We start from the raw sequence: 13,552 nt of genomic DNA, 5'->3' as shown, positions 1-13,552 counted from the left end.
GTTTTGGGCACCTCTTTGACCTCTGCACCTGACCAGGCCTGAGGTCCTGGTGTGGTAACTTTGGGGTTGCCTTGAACCCCCAACGGTGGGCTGCATTCGACCCAACTTTGAACCTTGTAAGTGTTTTACTTACCTGTGAACTTAACCTTTACTTACCTCACCCAGAAACTGTAGATTTTTGCACTGTCCACTTTTAAAATAGCTTATTGCCATTTGTGTCACAACTGTACATGCTATTGTGATCATTCAAAGTTCCTAGAATGCCTGAGTGAAATTCCTTTCATTTGAAGTATTACTTGTAAATCTTGAACCTGTGGTTCTTAAAATAAACTAACAAAATATATATTTTTCTATATAAAAACCTATTGGCCTGGAGTAAGTCTTTGAGTGTCTGTTCCTCATTTATTGCCTGTGTGTGTACAACAAATGCTTAACACTACCCTATGATAAGGCTACTGCTCGACCACACTACCACAAAATAGAGCATTAGAATTATCTACTTTTGCCACTATCTTACCTCTAAGGGGAACCCTTGGACTCTGTGCACACTATTTCTTACTTTGAAATAGTATATACAGAGCCAACTTCCTACACAGTTCAAAAACCCTACATATCAATATGTTTGGGTAAGATAGTAATGAGACCTTGGCCCGAAATTAGACAGTTTAATATCTGCTTTACAAATAAAGTCTGCAATTGCAGTATTCTTCCAAATTTAACATTCAACCTGAATTAGCTTTGCACACATCAAAAGAGAAATATGCATTCTATTCTGGAGACAAAAGATACAGACTAAACAGTTATTTATTCTGCATCACCTCACAGTGTAGATGCTCAACTAACGTAAGAAGCAGGATGGATAGTTCATACTTTTCATTGTTGCTAGCTAATACTACACTTGAGGTAAAGTCTAGAGCCCATTGTATGAGAAAGGAGTGATACAGATTACCTTGCATGGTTAAAGTCAAATAATGACATGTACAACAGGTACATGATCCATCTGCTCATGCCTTCGAAAAGCATTCTGTGGCTATGCTGTTCGAAAAGGAAATGCAGGTAAGTCTGACAGTAGTAGATTTTTCTCTGCTCATCCTCCTCAATAGAGGGAAAGGCACTTATACATTAGTTGTAAATATATGTTCAATGGCATGTGTAGCTGCAGATAAACATGCTGTGCACTGTTCCTGCCATCTAGTGTTGGGCTCGGAGTGTTACAAGTTGTTTTTCTTTGAAGAAATCTTTTATAGTCACAGGACCGAGAGACTCCTCCCTTTCGGCTCCATTTCGCATGGGCATCGACTCCATCTGAGATTTTCTTTCCGCCATCGGGTTAGGACGTGTTCCTCTTCGCTCTGTTATTCGAATCGGGAAAAGACTAAAATTCACCGAAAGTGTTGGTACTGTTTGCGATCGGGAAGCATCTTGCCTCGACACCGACGAGACACAGCTTCGGTGGCCCTTCGGGGCTTCCGCGTCCAGCCGGGGCTTGGTCGGCCCGACCACAGAAGACATTGAAGCCTAATGGACCGGACCCCTTTCCGTTTCTGCCCACAGTGCCACTCCAAGTATCCCTATACAGACCAACATCGGATCTGTAATCTGTATTTGTCACCGAAGCAAAGGGAAGATACTTGCGAGGCCTGCAAGTCCCTTCGATCGAAGAAGACCTTGAGGGATCGGAGGGCGAGGTAGATGCAAATGACGTCAAAGTTCAGAGCACCTCGATGTCCAAGACTCTGACGACTCTGACGCAGACCGACCACCTACAGCAGGCAAACACGTGAGTACACCTGCCCCGACCCAAGCCCACAGTCAGCCTAAGAATCATAAGGCCTCGGGGATGCCACTGCCTGAAGGCCATGGCTCGACCCATAAAAAACAAAGCGGTGACCAAGCAACACCTTCGGCACCGAAAAAGGCACATATCATACCAAAGTCTTAGGACTCGAGCTGAGAACCCGTCATCGAAAAAACTAGACATCGACGAAGCCTCGAAAAAGTCTTTCGGAGCTGAGGCCTTCCATCAGCACGGGCATTTTGGTGCTGAAAAAAACGTCTTCGGAGCCGAAAAAAGCATCGTACACCGAGGAACATGGACTCTCTAAGCAACTAAAAGAGAGACACAGAATTGAGGAGGAACTTCAAATGGAGGAGTTTGAAACACAGGCAAGGATACAGATCCCTAAGGATACTGGGAAGTTCCAAACTGCCTCTCCTCTCAAATTAAAAAGAAAACTGGCTTTCCAGGGACGATCAGAGACTGAACAGCCAAAGGCTAAAGTGCCCAGGGAAAAATCGCCGACGCCATTTTTCACCAGAACATTCTCCTCCACATTCACCATAAAGAACATCGTCACCTCTTGCCACGCCTACTGCACAGTCACCCACACACACTGTGCAGTCGCAAGAGGATGCAGACCCCTGGGACCTCTACGATCCCCCTGTGTCGGACAATAGCCCTGAGTGCTACCTTCGAAACCCGAGGATAGCACCTCATACACCCAAGTCTTGGCAAGGGCTGCTGCATTCCATAATGTAAGCATGCTCTCAGTCATTGGAGGATGATTTTCTCTTCAATACATTGGCCTCCACGCATGCTTCCTACCAAAGTCTGCCTATGCTCCCAGGTATGCTTAAACATGCCCAACAAGTCTTCCAGGAGCCCGTGAAAGGAAGAGCCATTACACCACAGGTCGAAAAGAAATACAAGCCACCACCGTCAGACCCAGTGTTCATTACACAGCAGCTGCCCCCAGACTCTGTAGTGGTTGGAGCTGCGAGAAAGACAGCCAACTCGCAGTCATCTGGAGATGCACCACCTCCAGATAAGGAGAGTAGAAAGTTCGACGCAGCAGGAAAAAGAGTAGCGTCACAAGCTGCCAATCAGTGGTGCATAGCAAATTCTCAGGCCCTCCTTGCACAGTATGAAGTGGCATTTTCCATATATATATATGTTCGATGGCATGTGTAGCTGCAGATACACATGCTGTGCACATCCCGCCATCTGGTGTTGGGCTCGGAGTGTTACAAGTTGTTTTTCTTCGAAGAAGTCTTTTCGAGTCACGAGACCGAGGGACTCCTCCCATTTCGACTCCATTGCGCATGGGCGTCGACTCCATCTTAGATTGTTTTTTTTCTGCCATCGGGTTTGGACGTGTTCCTTTTCACTCCGTGTTTCGGGTCGGAAAGTTAGTTAGAATCTTGGAAAAAACGTCGGTATTGTTTGCGTTCGGTATCGGGTTAGTTACAACAGATGTGTGTGTGTGTGTGTGTGTATATGTGTACATATATAGCTGCAGATACACATGTTATGCATAGGTCCCGCCATCTAGTGTTGGGCTGGGAGTGTAACAAGTTGTTTTGATTCGAAGAAGTCTTTTTTTTCGAGTCACAGGATCAAATGACTCATCCTTTTGGTGATAATATTCATGGGCATAGACTCCTTTTGTAGATTGTTTACTTTCTGCTGTCTGGTTCGGACGTGTTTCTTCTTGCTCTGAAACTTTTGAATCTGAAACTTTATAATAACTTCATTTTACTGTTGGTATTGTTTCAATCGCATTTCCATCTGTAATTGAGGTGATAGTATAGTTGGAAACCAGAAAACGCAATTTTGGGCGCTCGCACCCTACTCGGGCCTGTTCAGGCCTACCACGCCGGAGCCTCATGGATCAGACTCCATTCCGATTCAGTCCTCGATGCCACACAAAAATCCCCTACACAGATCAACACGTGGTATGTACTCTGTCTCTCTCCCGAACATCGAGAAGAAGACTGTGAAGCTTGTCGGTCGTTCGGGTCAAAAAAAGACACTGCGTGACCAGAGAGCGAGGAGACTTGAAATGGTGTTGAAGCATACAGAGTCCACCGACACCATAGAAGAATAGCAGGCACAGACGGCTCTTTCAATCCAGGACATTGACTCCAAAGCAGACTTGGATGAAGACAGCCAACCGATCACTGCTTATCGGCATGTGAGTACACCTGCCCCTACGCCCACTTCCAAGAGACCTATTAAGGCCTTGGGTGCGCCACTGCCAGAGAGCCATGGTTCCACCTGCAAGAAAATCGTCGGCGACCAACCTTTGTGTTCGGCACCGAAAAAGGCCACACCTGTTTCGATGCTGGAGTTGAGCAAATTTATTAAGCTCCACAGCCGAGCCGATGTCCACACTGTTCGGAGTCGAAAATTCAACGTCTGGCTTCGGATCCGAAACCACTGGCTGTGTCTTCTGGACCGAAAAAGTTATCCACCAATTCGGAGCCGAAAAAATGTTTATACAGAGGAACAAAGGCTTTCGAGCTGATAAAAACACAGCTCAAAGTCAATTGGTTATCAATCCTCTAAAACAGCTTGAACATCAGAATATATTTCTGGAGACTCATATTCAGCCTATCCTTGAAATCATGGACACCAAACAAAGAAGTAACCATATCGAAAATGAGACTGGGAAGATGATTGCTTCACCTCCTCCACAAACCAAGAGAAAGCTGGTGTTTCAAGAGACTCTTGACACTGCTCCATCACCAGAAAATATATTTGAAAGGAAAGAGAAACCATGACCATTACACATTTCTCCACCACATTTGCCACACCTTTCTTTCTCCCCACCACCTACTACCCCACCACCATTGCTTTCCCCCAACACATTCCCATACATTCGCATGGAAATACAGTTGACTCCTGGAACTTGTATGATCCAGACCCCATACCACTGAATTACCCAGACCTCTATCCGTCCAAACCTTCGCCACCAGAGGATAGCATAGCTTATACACAGGTCATTTCAAGAGCAACTGCGTACTATGGGGTACAAATGCATGCTGAGCCTTTTGAGGTGGATTTTCTTTTCAAAACATTCAGTATACCACAACGCCACCCATCTCCTGTGGGGGGCAGACTTCAGCAATTCCACTCCCAATGCAAAACATCACCACAAACCAATGGGTGCTTTCAATTATCTGCAATGGTTACTGCCTAGAACTCACTTCTATTCCTCCTAACATTCCCCCTCGCTATCACAAACTGTCCCCAAAACACAATGTTCTGTTACAGCAAGAGGTGCAATCATTATTGCTAAAAGAAGCAATAGAATCAGTTCCAATGTCTCAACAGGGAACAGGAGTATATTTACTATATTTCCTCATACCCAAAAAAGGATGGTACTCTCAGACCACTAAATCTATATATCCTGTCAGAACATTTTCACATGGTAACTCTGCAGGACGTCATTCCCTACTACAAAACCAAGATTACATGACTGCATTAGATCTCAGAGATGCTTACTTTCGTATCCCCATACATCCAGCTCATCGAAAATACCTAAGATTTGTAATAGCAGGAAAGCACTACCAATTCATAATTCTTACCTTTGACATAACCGCTCCTAGGATTTTCACAAAATGTCTAGTTGTAGTAGCGGCCTACTTAAGAAGACAACACATACATGTCTTTCCTTATCTAGATGACTGGCTAATAAAATCAAGCAACATTATACAATGCCAGGGACACACTCAATAGACAATAGAAACCCTACACACATTAGGGTTCACAATCAACTACCACAAATTTCATCTTCAACCAGCACATGTTCAACCTTACCTAGGTGCTATTCTCAATACCCAAAAAGCCTTGGCTTATCCAAATCCCCAAAGGATACAGGCTTTTAAAACCTTATATCACAGATACAGCCCAATCAATATTACACGTAAGGTTTATCATGAAACTATTGGGAATGATGGCGCCACGCATAGCAATAGTACTGCATGCAAGATTAAACATGCAGGATCTAGTGTTGTTAGACCGCCAAACGCACAAATCTCTTCAATGGTGGAATCACAACCTTTTAATAAAGGGGTGGTCATTTCAGGACCCTGTGCCTCAGACCACGATAACAGACGCATCGATGACAGGCTGGGGAGCTCACCTCAACAACCTTACCATTCAAGGGGAATGGAATTCAATGCAGTTAACTTATCACATTAACCATTTAGAATTGTTAGCTGTGATTCTCGCCCTAAAAGCTTTTCAACCCCTTCTCAGTCACAGAACAGTCTTGATAAAAACATACAATATGACCACAATGTATTATCTGAAGAAACAAGAAGGAACACATTCATCTCAACTGTCCCTTCTAGCCCAAACAATATGGAAATTGGCAATTCACAATCACATTCATCTACTAGCTGAACACATCCGAGGAATACACAATCAACTAGCGGATCTCCTAAGCAGAACACATCAACAGATACACGGATGGGAGATTCACTAGCAGGTACTTCATCAGTACTTTCAAAAGTGGGGGACATCACAAATAGACTTATTCGTAACAAGCGAAAACACAAAATGCTAAAACTTCGCATCCAGACACCCACATCCTCTGTCCAAGGGCAATGCTCTATGGATTCCATTTCTGGTCAACAAACTGTGTCACACCTCTCACTATGATACTCATATCCCCCACATGGGCACGATAACATTGCTACACAACACTCCTAGATCTGTCAGTAGTACCTCATCACCAACTTCCAAACAGGCCAGATCTGTTAACACAGAACAAAGGTCAGATCAGGCATCCCAACCCCAGTGTTCTCAACTTAGCGATTTGGCTCCTGAAGTAATAGAATTCAGATACTTACACCTTCCATTAGAATGTATGGATGTTCTAAAACGGGCATGCAAGCCTACATCTAGGAAATGTTAAGCTAACAAGTGGAAACGTTTTATTTACTACTGTCAGCCCAAAAATATAGACCCACTTAAAGCATCAATACAAGATATTGTTTGCTACCTGCTCCATCTACAAAAAGCTAATTTAGCTTTTTCCTCTATTAAAATTCATCTCACTGCTATATCAGCATACTTACAAAATATACAACATACTTCTCTCTTTAGAATTGCTGTTATTAAAGCCTTTATGAAAGGACTTAAGCATATTATTCCACCCAGAACCCCACCAGTTCCTTCCTGGATTCTGAATATTGTACTCACAAGATTAATGAGACCACCATTCGAACCCATGCATTCATGTGATATTCAATTTCTAACTTTGAAAGTTACTTTCTTAGTGGCAATTTGTGAGAAAACAGGGCTGATTGCAGAGGCCCCCTAACTTTTTGCCCCCATTTTCCACTTTATGCTGGTGTTTTCCTGACTCTGATGGTGCCCTGGGTACTGCTAACCAGTCCCAGGGCCTGTGCTCTGTGTAAAATGGATATGCAAATTAGGCTAATTATAATTGGCTAAGTTAACCTACCTATAAGTCCCTAGTATATGGTAGGGCATGTAGGTTTAGGGACCACAGCATAGGTGGTGCACACCTAGGTGCACTGCTGAGGTGCCCAGTGTCATTTTAAAGGCAGGCCTTCCTTGCTGGCTGCTTTTAAATTAAAGTTATATGCAAATTCGACTTTGGAATTAAAAGTAGTTCCAAAGTCTTAAACTACCTTATTTTTACATATAAGTCACCCCTAAGGTGTGCCCTATGTGCCCCTAGGGCTGGGTGCCATGTAACTATAAGCAGGGACTTTATAAAAATAGATTTATAAACCCTGGTGAGGTTAAAAACAGCCAAATTCGTTTTTCCCTCATTGAAGTAAATGGCCTTCATAGGCTAGAATGGGGAGACTTTATTTTAAATTTTAAAGTCTCCTTAAATGTTGCATACCAAGAATTTGGTATCAAATTAATTGTTGTAATAAATCCCACAACTTCCAGTTGTTGGATTTAATATAACTTGTTCAGGTAAAAAGTTTTAGACTTTACCTAAAAAGTTGCCAATTTCAGCCCTGCATTGTTTTTGCTGCTGTGCTCTGATTGGCCAGCCTGCAGCAGCTTAGCCAAGCTGCCTTGATGAGGTGTGACGTGGCCTGGCTTCACACAAAGGAATGTGCCTGTGGGAGAGAATCTCCCCTCAGCAGATGGTGAGGCAGGAAGGGGGAGGGCTGCCAAACTGGTCTTCAAAGGCAGAGAAGGACATTTGGAGCAACCAGCAACACCCCCACATCCTGCAACCCCAGACAACTACGTGCCCCCTTGATTAGATTAGGAGAGGGCAGGAGAGGGGTGTGTTTATGATTTTTAGCCACACCAGTGGGTGGGCTCAGCCAGATGTAACCTCCAAAAATCAGATTCAGCCATGTTGGATTTTTAGAGAATGTTGCCTTCTGGGATGGATTTTTGCCACACTTCCCAGGAAGTGGTCATCACAGGGGGACGACCCTGTACCTGATTGGAGAACCAGGACCCCCCTGCTTTTCACCCAGGAGCAAGGATAAAACTGGCAGACCTGCACCCACACCTCAGTTCCCTACCACATCCAACAAGGAAGAACAACAGAAGAAGAAGGATTGCCCTGCTGGACCCCTGGCCTGCACCTGGAACCTGCACTCAGAAGGACTGCACCAGCTGCACACTTGGGCTTCACCACAAGAAGGACTTTGCCTGGCTTCAACTGGTTTAAGGAGGGACTCCCTGTTTGCTCCAGGTGAAAAATTGCTAACCAGAGTCCCCTGCACAAACTCCTGAAGAAAGCGACCAGCTGACCACTGCCCAGTGGCCAAAAAGGAGTTTGCGCCAGGTGCATTCTGGGAGTTGTAGTCTGCACCCCCCCAAGGACCATCTCAGAACTTCTGGACCCTTGGGGTGAGCTGTGGACCCCAAAAGAACCTTAAAAGAACATCTGGGTGAAGCCCCAGAAGTTTGGAGAAGATTTGAGAATTTTTGTAAAAAAGCTCCATAGAGGGACCGACCCGCCGCGGAAATTCTAGCCGGCTTGCCTCAACCGCGACCCGGCCTGACTTGGTGGTTCGTCCCGGTAAAGAAAAATCTCAGAAAAAGAGACTAAGTCCGAAGGTAAAAAGTTGACCGGGACCTCCCAGCCATCGTATCCGAGAAGGGCTCCATGGACGTCGGATCAAGATTCAGGTTTACCCCGGTCGAATGATTTTCACCTCGAAAAAACGACTAAGTCCGAAGGTAAAAATCTCCACCGAGGAATCCAGCATCGCGTATCCGGAGAAGAGCTCCAGGAGGTCGGATTGGACTGGCAGACTCGTCCCGCTGAAGAAAATCTTCAAAATAAAGACTAAGTCAGAAGGTAACTTTTTAACCGAGGCCTCCCGCGGGACCCTGTAGCCGAGCAGGGCTCCATCGCGGTCGGCCTTAAACTTTGACTTTGCCCCGGTCGAGGTGCAACCAGATGACCCGATTGGCGCTTTTTGTTTCTAAGCACTAGAAAAATAATAATTCTTTAAAAATTCATATCTCCGGTTCCCCTTATCCGATTTTATTTGTTTTTGTGTCATTTTAAAGATAAAAATATAAACTATTTTTATAAATTGGTTTTGGATTTTTAAACTGTTTCCTGTGTTTTATTTAATTACTGTTTTGTGATATTTGAATGCTTTACACACTGTCTCCTAAGTTAACCCTTGACGCTCGTTGCCAAGCTACCAAGGGTTGAGCTGGGGTTAATTTACTGAGACCTAACTGGACCTAAGTGGAGGTTAGTGGCTTGTTGCTAGGTGTAGGTACCTACCTACCTGCCCTTACCAATAACCCATTTTCCAACACAATTATTTCATTAAGAAGAGTTAGTGAAATACAAGCCTTCACTCTGGAGGAACCATTTCCCAAGTACACAAATATAAAGTAGTACTTAGGGCAAATCCAATCTTTTTGCCAAAAGTAGTTTTTCCTTTTCACGTTAACCAAACAGTGGAATTGCCAGTCTTTCCCACAGCCAGACTCAACTGCTGAAAGAGCTCTTCATACTCTTGACCTTAAAAGAGCTCTAATGTACTATGTTGATAGAACAACAGAGTTTAAAACAAGGTTTAGCTAGATGGATTGTAAAATGCATCCAAACATGTTACATTCGAGCAAAACAACAACTTGTAATAACACCTAAAGCACATTCCACTAGGAAAAAAGGTGCTTCCGTGGCTTTTCTAGGTAACATACCAATGGCAGACATATGTAAAGCTGCCACATGGTCCACTCCACATATATTTACAAAACAGTACTGGGTGGATGTATTTTCAAAGCAACAGGCCAATGTTGGTCAAGCAGTACTTAAAACTTTATTTCAAAGTACTTCAACTCCTACAGGCTAGCCACCGCTGTTTTGGGAGAAGCACTGCTTTTTAGTCTATGCATAGCATCTGTATCTGCAGCTACACATGCTATTGAAAGGAAAATGTCACTTACCCAGTGTACATCTGTTCGTGGCATGTAGTTCTGCAGATTCATATGCACCCTCCCTCCTCCCTGGAAGCCTGTAGTCGTTGCAGTATTTATTTGAACGTGTTTGTTTGTGTGTGTGTATGTGTCTGTATATATATATATATATATATATATATAATATGTTCGATGGCATGTGCAGCTGCAGATACACATGCTGTGCATTATCCTGCCATCTAGTGTTGGGCTCGGAGTGTTACAAGTTGTTTTTCCCTTCAAAGAAGATATATATATATATATATATATATATATATATATTATTTTTTTACCTTTCCATGGACATCTTATTTACTTTATACGTTTAGTTGTATCTTTACATTCTTTCATTTTATCACTGCTTCCTACACTCTTCTGCGGGAAAACAATCTAACAAAGAAGTCAATGCCCATGCACATTATCACAGAAAGGAGGAGTCATTTGATCCTGTGACTCGAAAAAAAGACTTCTTAGAAGAAAAACAACTTATAACACTCCGAGCCTAACACTAGATTGCGGGACCTATTCATAGCATGTGAATCTGCAGCACTACATGCCACGAACAGATGTACACTGGTTGTGACATTTTCCGTACATTATATTTGTGCAGCCCAAGTGAAGCCGAAAGGCAGAACAGAGCCAAAGGGAAGGCTGCATTTGGTTTCACACTGCAAAAACAAGAGGTTGCTTTCCTTTACTAATTGTTTTCCAGCTTGATGCTCTTCTTGATTCATATGTTGAAGTTTAGACATTTTATTAATGCTGGTCGCATTTTTGAGACACGAGTTATAAAATCGTTTATGTACATTTCATTACTGATGTTTGTGCCCTTTAGGTTAGCTCTACATGTTTTTTCCTTTATTTCTGTGATCTTCGTTTGTTAACTTTTAATCCTACAGTTTTTTGGTTTACGTTCATAGTGATTCTTGTGCAAAGCATTGAATGTTTTGCTGGTAAACTTTACTCAGTGTTTTTAGAAATCTTTTCTGTACATTTTCTCTCCAACATTTCCTCAAATGTTTTTTGGGAAGTGTAAGGAAATGCCTCCTTGGCATGGTTACCCCCTGACTTTTTGCCTTTGCTGATGCTATGTTTTGAATTGAAAGTGTGCTGAGGCCTGCTAACCAGGCCCCAGCACCAGTGTTCTTTCCCTAACCTGTACTTTTGTATCCACAATTGGCACACCCTGGCATCCAGATAAGTCCCTTGTAAATGGTACCCCTGGTACCAAGGGCCCTGATGCCAAGGAAGGTCTCTAAGGGCTGCAGCATGACTTATGCCACCCTGGAGACCCCTCACTCAGCACAGACACACTGCTTGCCAGCTTGTGTGTGCTGGTGAGAACAAAACGAGTAAGTCGACATGGCACTCCCCTCAGGGTGCCATGCCAGCCTCTCACTGCCTATGCAGGTATAGATAAGTCACCCCTCTAGCAGGCCTTACAGCCCTAAGGCAGGGTGCACTATATCATAGGTGAGGGCACCAGTGCATGAGCACTGTGCCCCTACAGTGTCTAAGCAAAACCTTAGACATTGTAAGTGCAGGGTAGCCATAAGAGTATATGGTCTGGGAGTCTGTCACACACGAACTCCACAGCACCATAATGACTACACTGAAAACTGGGAAGTTTGGTATCAAACTTCTCAGCACAATAAATGCACACTGATGCCAGTGTACATTTTATTGTAAAATACACCCCAGAGGGCATCTTAGAGGTGCCCCCTGAAACCTTAACCGACTATCTGTGTAGTCTGACTGGTTCCAGCAGCCTGCCACAACCGAGACATGTTGCTGGCCCCATGGGGAGAGTGTCTTTGTCACTCTGAGGCCAGTAACAAAGCCTGCACTGGGTGGAGATAGTAACACCTCCCCCAGGCAGGAGCTGTAACACTTGGCGGTGAGCCTCAAAGGCTCACCCCCTTTGTTCCAGCACCACAGGGCACTCCAGCTAGTGGAGTTGCCCGCCCCCTCCGGCAACGGCCCCACTTTTGGCGGCAAGGCCGGGGGAAATAATGAGAATAACAAGGAGGAGTCACTGGCCATTCAGGACAGCCCCTAAGGTGTCCTGAGCTGAAGTGACTCTAACTTTTAGAAATCCTCCATCTTGCAGATGGAGGATTCCCCAATAGGGTTAGGGATGTGACCCCCCTCCCCTTGGGAGGAGGCATAAAGAAGGTGTACCCACCCTCAGGGCTAGTAGCCATTGGCTACTAACCCCCCAGACCTAAACACGCCCTTAAATTTAGTATTTAAGGGCTCCCCTGAACCTAAGAATTTAGATTCCTGAAACTACAAGAAGAAGAGGACTGCTGAGCTGAAAGACCCCTGCAGAGGAAGAACAGAAGACACCAACTGCTTTGGCCCCAGACTTACCGGCCTGTCTCCTGCCTTCCAAAGAAACCTGCTCCAGCGACGCTTTCCAAGGGACCAGCGACCTCTGAATCCTCTGAGGACTGCCCTGCTTCAAGAAAGACAAGAAACTCCCGAGGACAGTGGCACTGCTCCAAAAGAACTGCAACTTTGTTACAGAGGAGCAGATTTAAAGACCCCTGCAAATCCCTGCAAGAAGCGTGAGACTTGCAACACTGCACCTCGCGACCCCGACTCGACTGGTGGAGAACCAACACCTCAGGGAGGACCCTCCGGCGACTCCGAGACCGTGAGTAACCAAAGTTGTCCCCCCTGAGCCCCCACAGCGACGCCTGCAGAGGGAATCCCGAGGCTCCCCCTGACCGCGACTGCCTGAACCTAAAGTCCCGACGGCTGGAAAAGACCCTGCACCCGCAGCCCCCAGCACCTGAAGGAACGGAACTTCTGTGCAGGAGTGACCCCCAGGAGGCCCTCTCCCTTGCCCAGGTGTTGGCTACCCCGAGGAGCCCCCCCTTGCCTGCCTGCACCGCTGAAGAGACCCCTTGGTCTCTCATTGAAAACCATTGAAAATCCGACACGTGTTTGCACACTGCACCCGGCCGCCCCCGCGCTGCTGAGGGTGTACTTTTTGTGCTGACTTGTGTCCCCCCCGGTGCCCTACAAAACCCCCCTGGTCTGCCCTCCGAAGACACGGGTACTTACCTGCTGGCAGACTGGAACCGGGGCACCCCCTTCTCTCCATTGAAGCCTATGTGTTTTGGGCACCTCTTTGACCTCTGCACCTGACCGGCCCTGAGCTGCTGGTGTGGTAACTTTGGGGTTGCTCTGAACCCCCAACGGTGAGCTACCTTGGACCCAAAACTGACACCTGTAAGTGATTTACTTACCTGTTAAAAATACCAATACTTTACCTCCCCCAGGAACTGTGAAAATAGCACTAAGTGTCCACTTTTAAAACAGCTT

The 13,552-nt window shown here is 45.2% G+C and overlaps 1 protein-coding gene across 8 annotated transcripts in view; it reads left to right on the top strand.

Moving 5' to 3' along the window:
* UBR5 (ubiquitin protein ligase E3 component n-recognin 5) overlaps nt 1-13,552 on the top strand; it is a 1,605,594-nt gene that overhangs the window by 624,657 nt on the left and 967,385 nt on the right. The gene's annotated exons all lie outside the window — the stretch shown is intronic.

Source organism: Pleurodeles waltl, chromosome 2_2 (genome assembly GCF_031143425.1).
Source record: "Pleurodeles waltl isolate 20211129_DDA chromosome 2_2, aPleWal1.hap1.20221129, whole genome shotgun sequence".
Classification (NCBI taxonomy): Eukaryota; Metazoa; Chordata; class Amphibia; order Caudata; family Salamandridae; genus Pleurodeles; species Pleurodeles waltl.
This window is presented reverse-complemented; position numbering and strand designations above follow the sequence as displayed.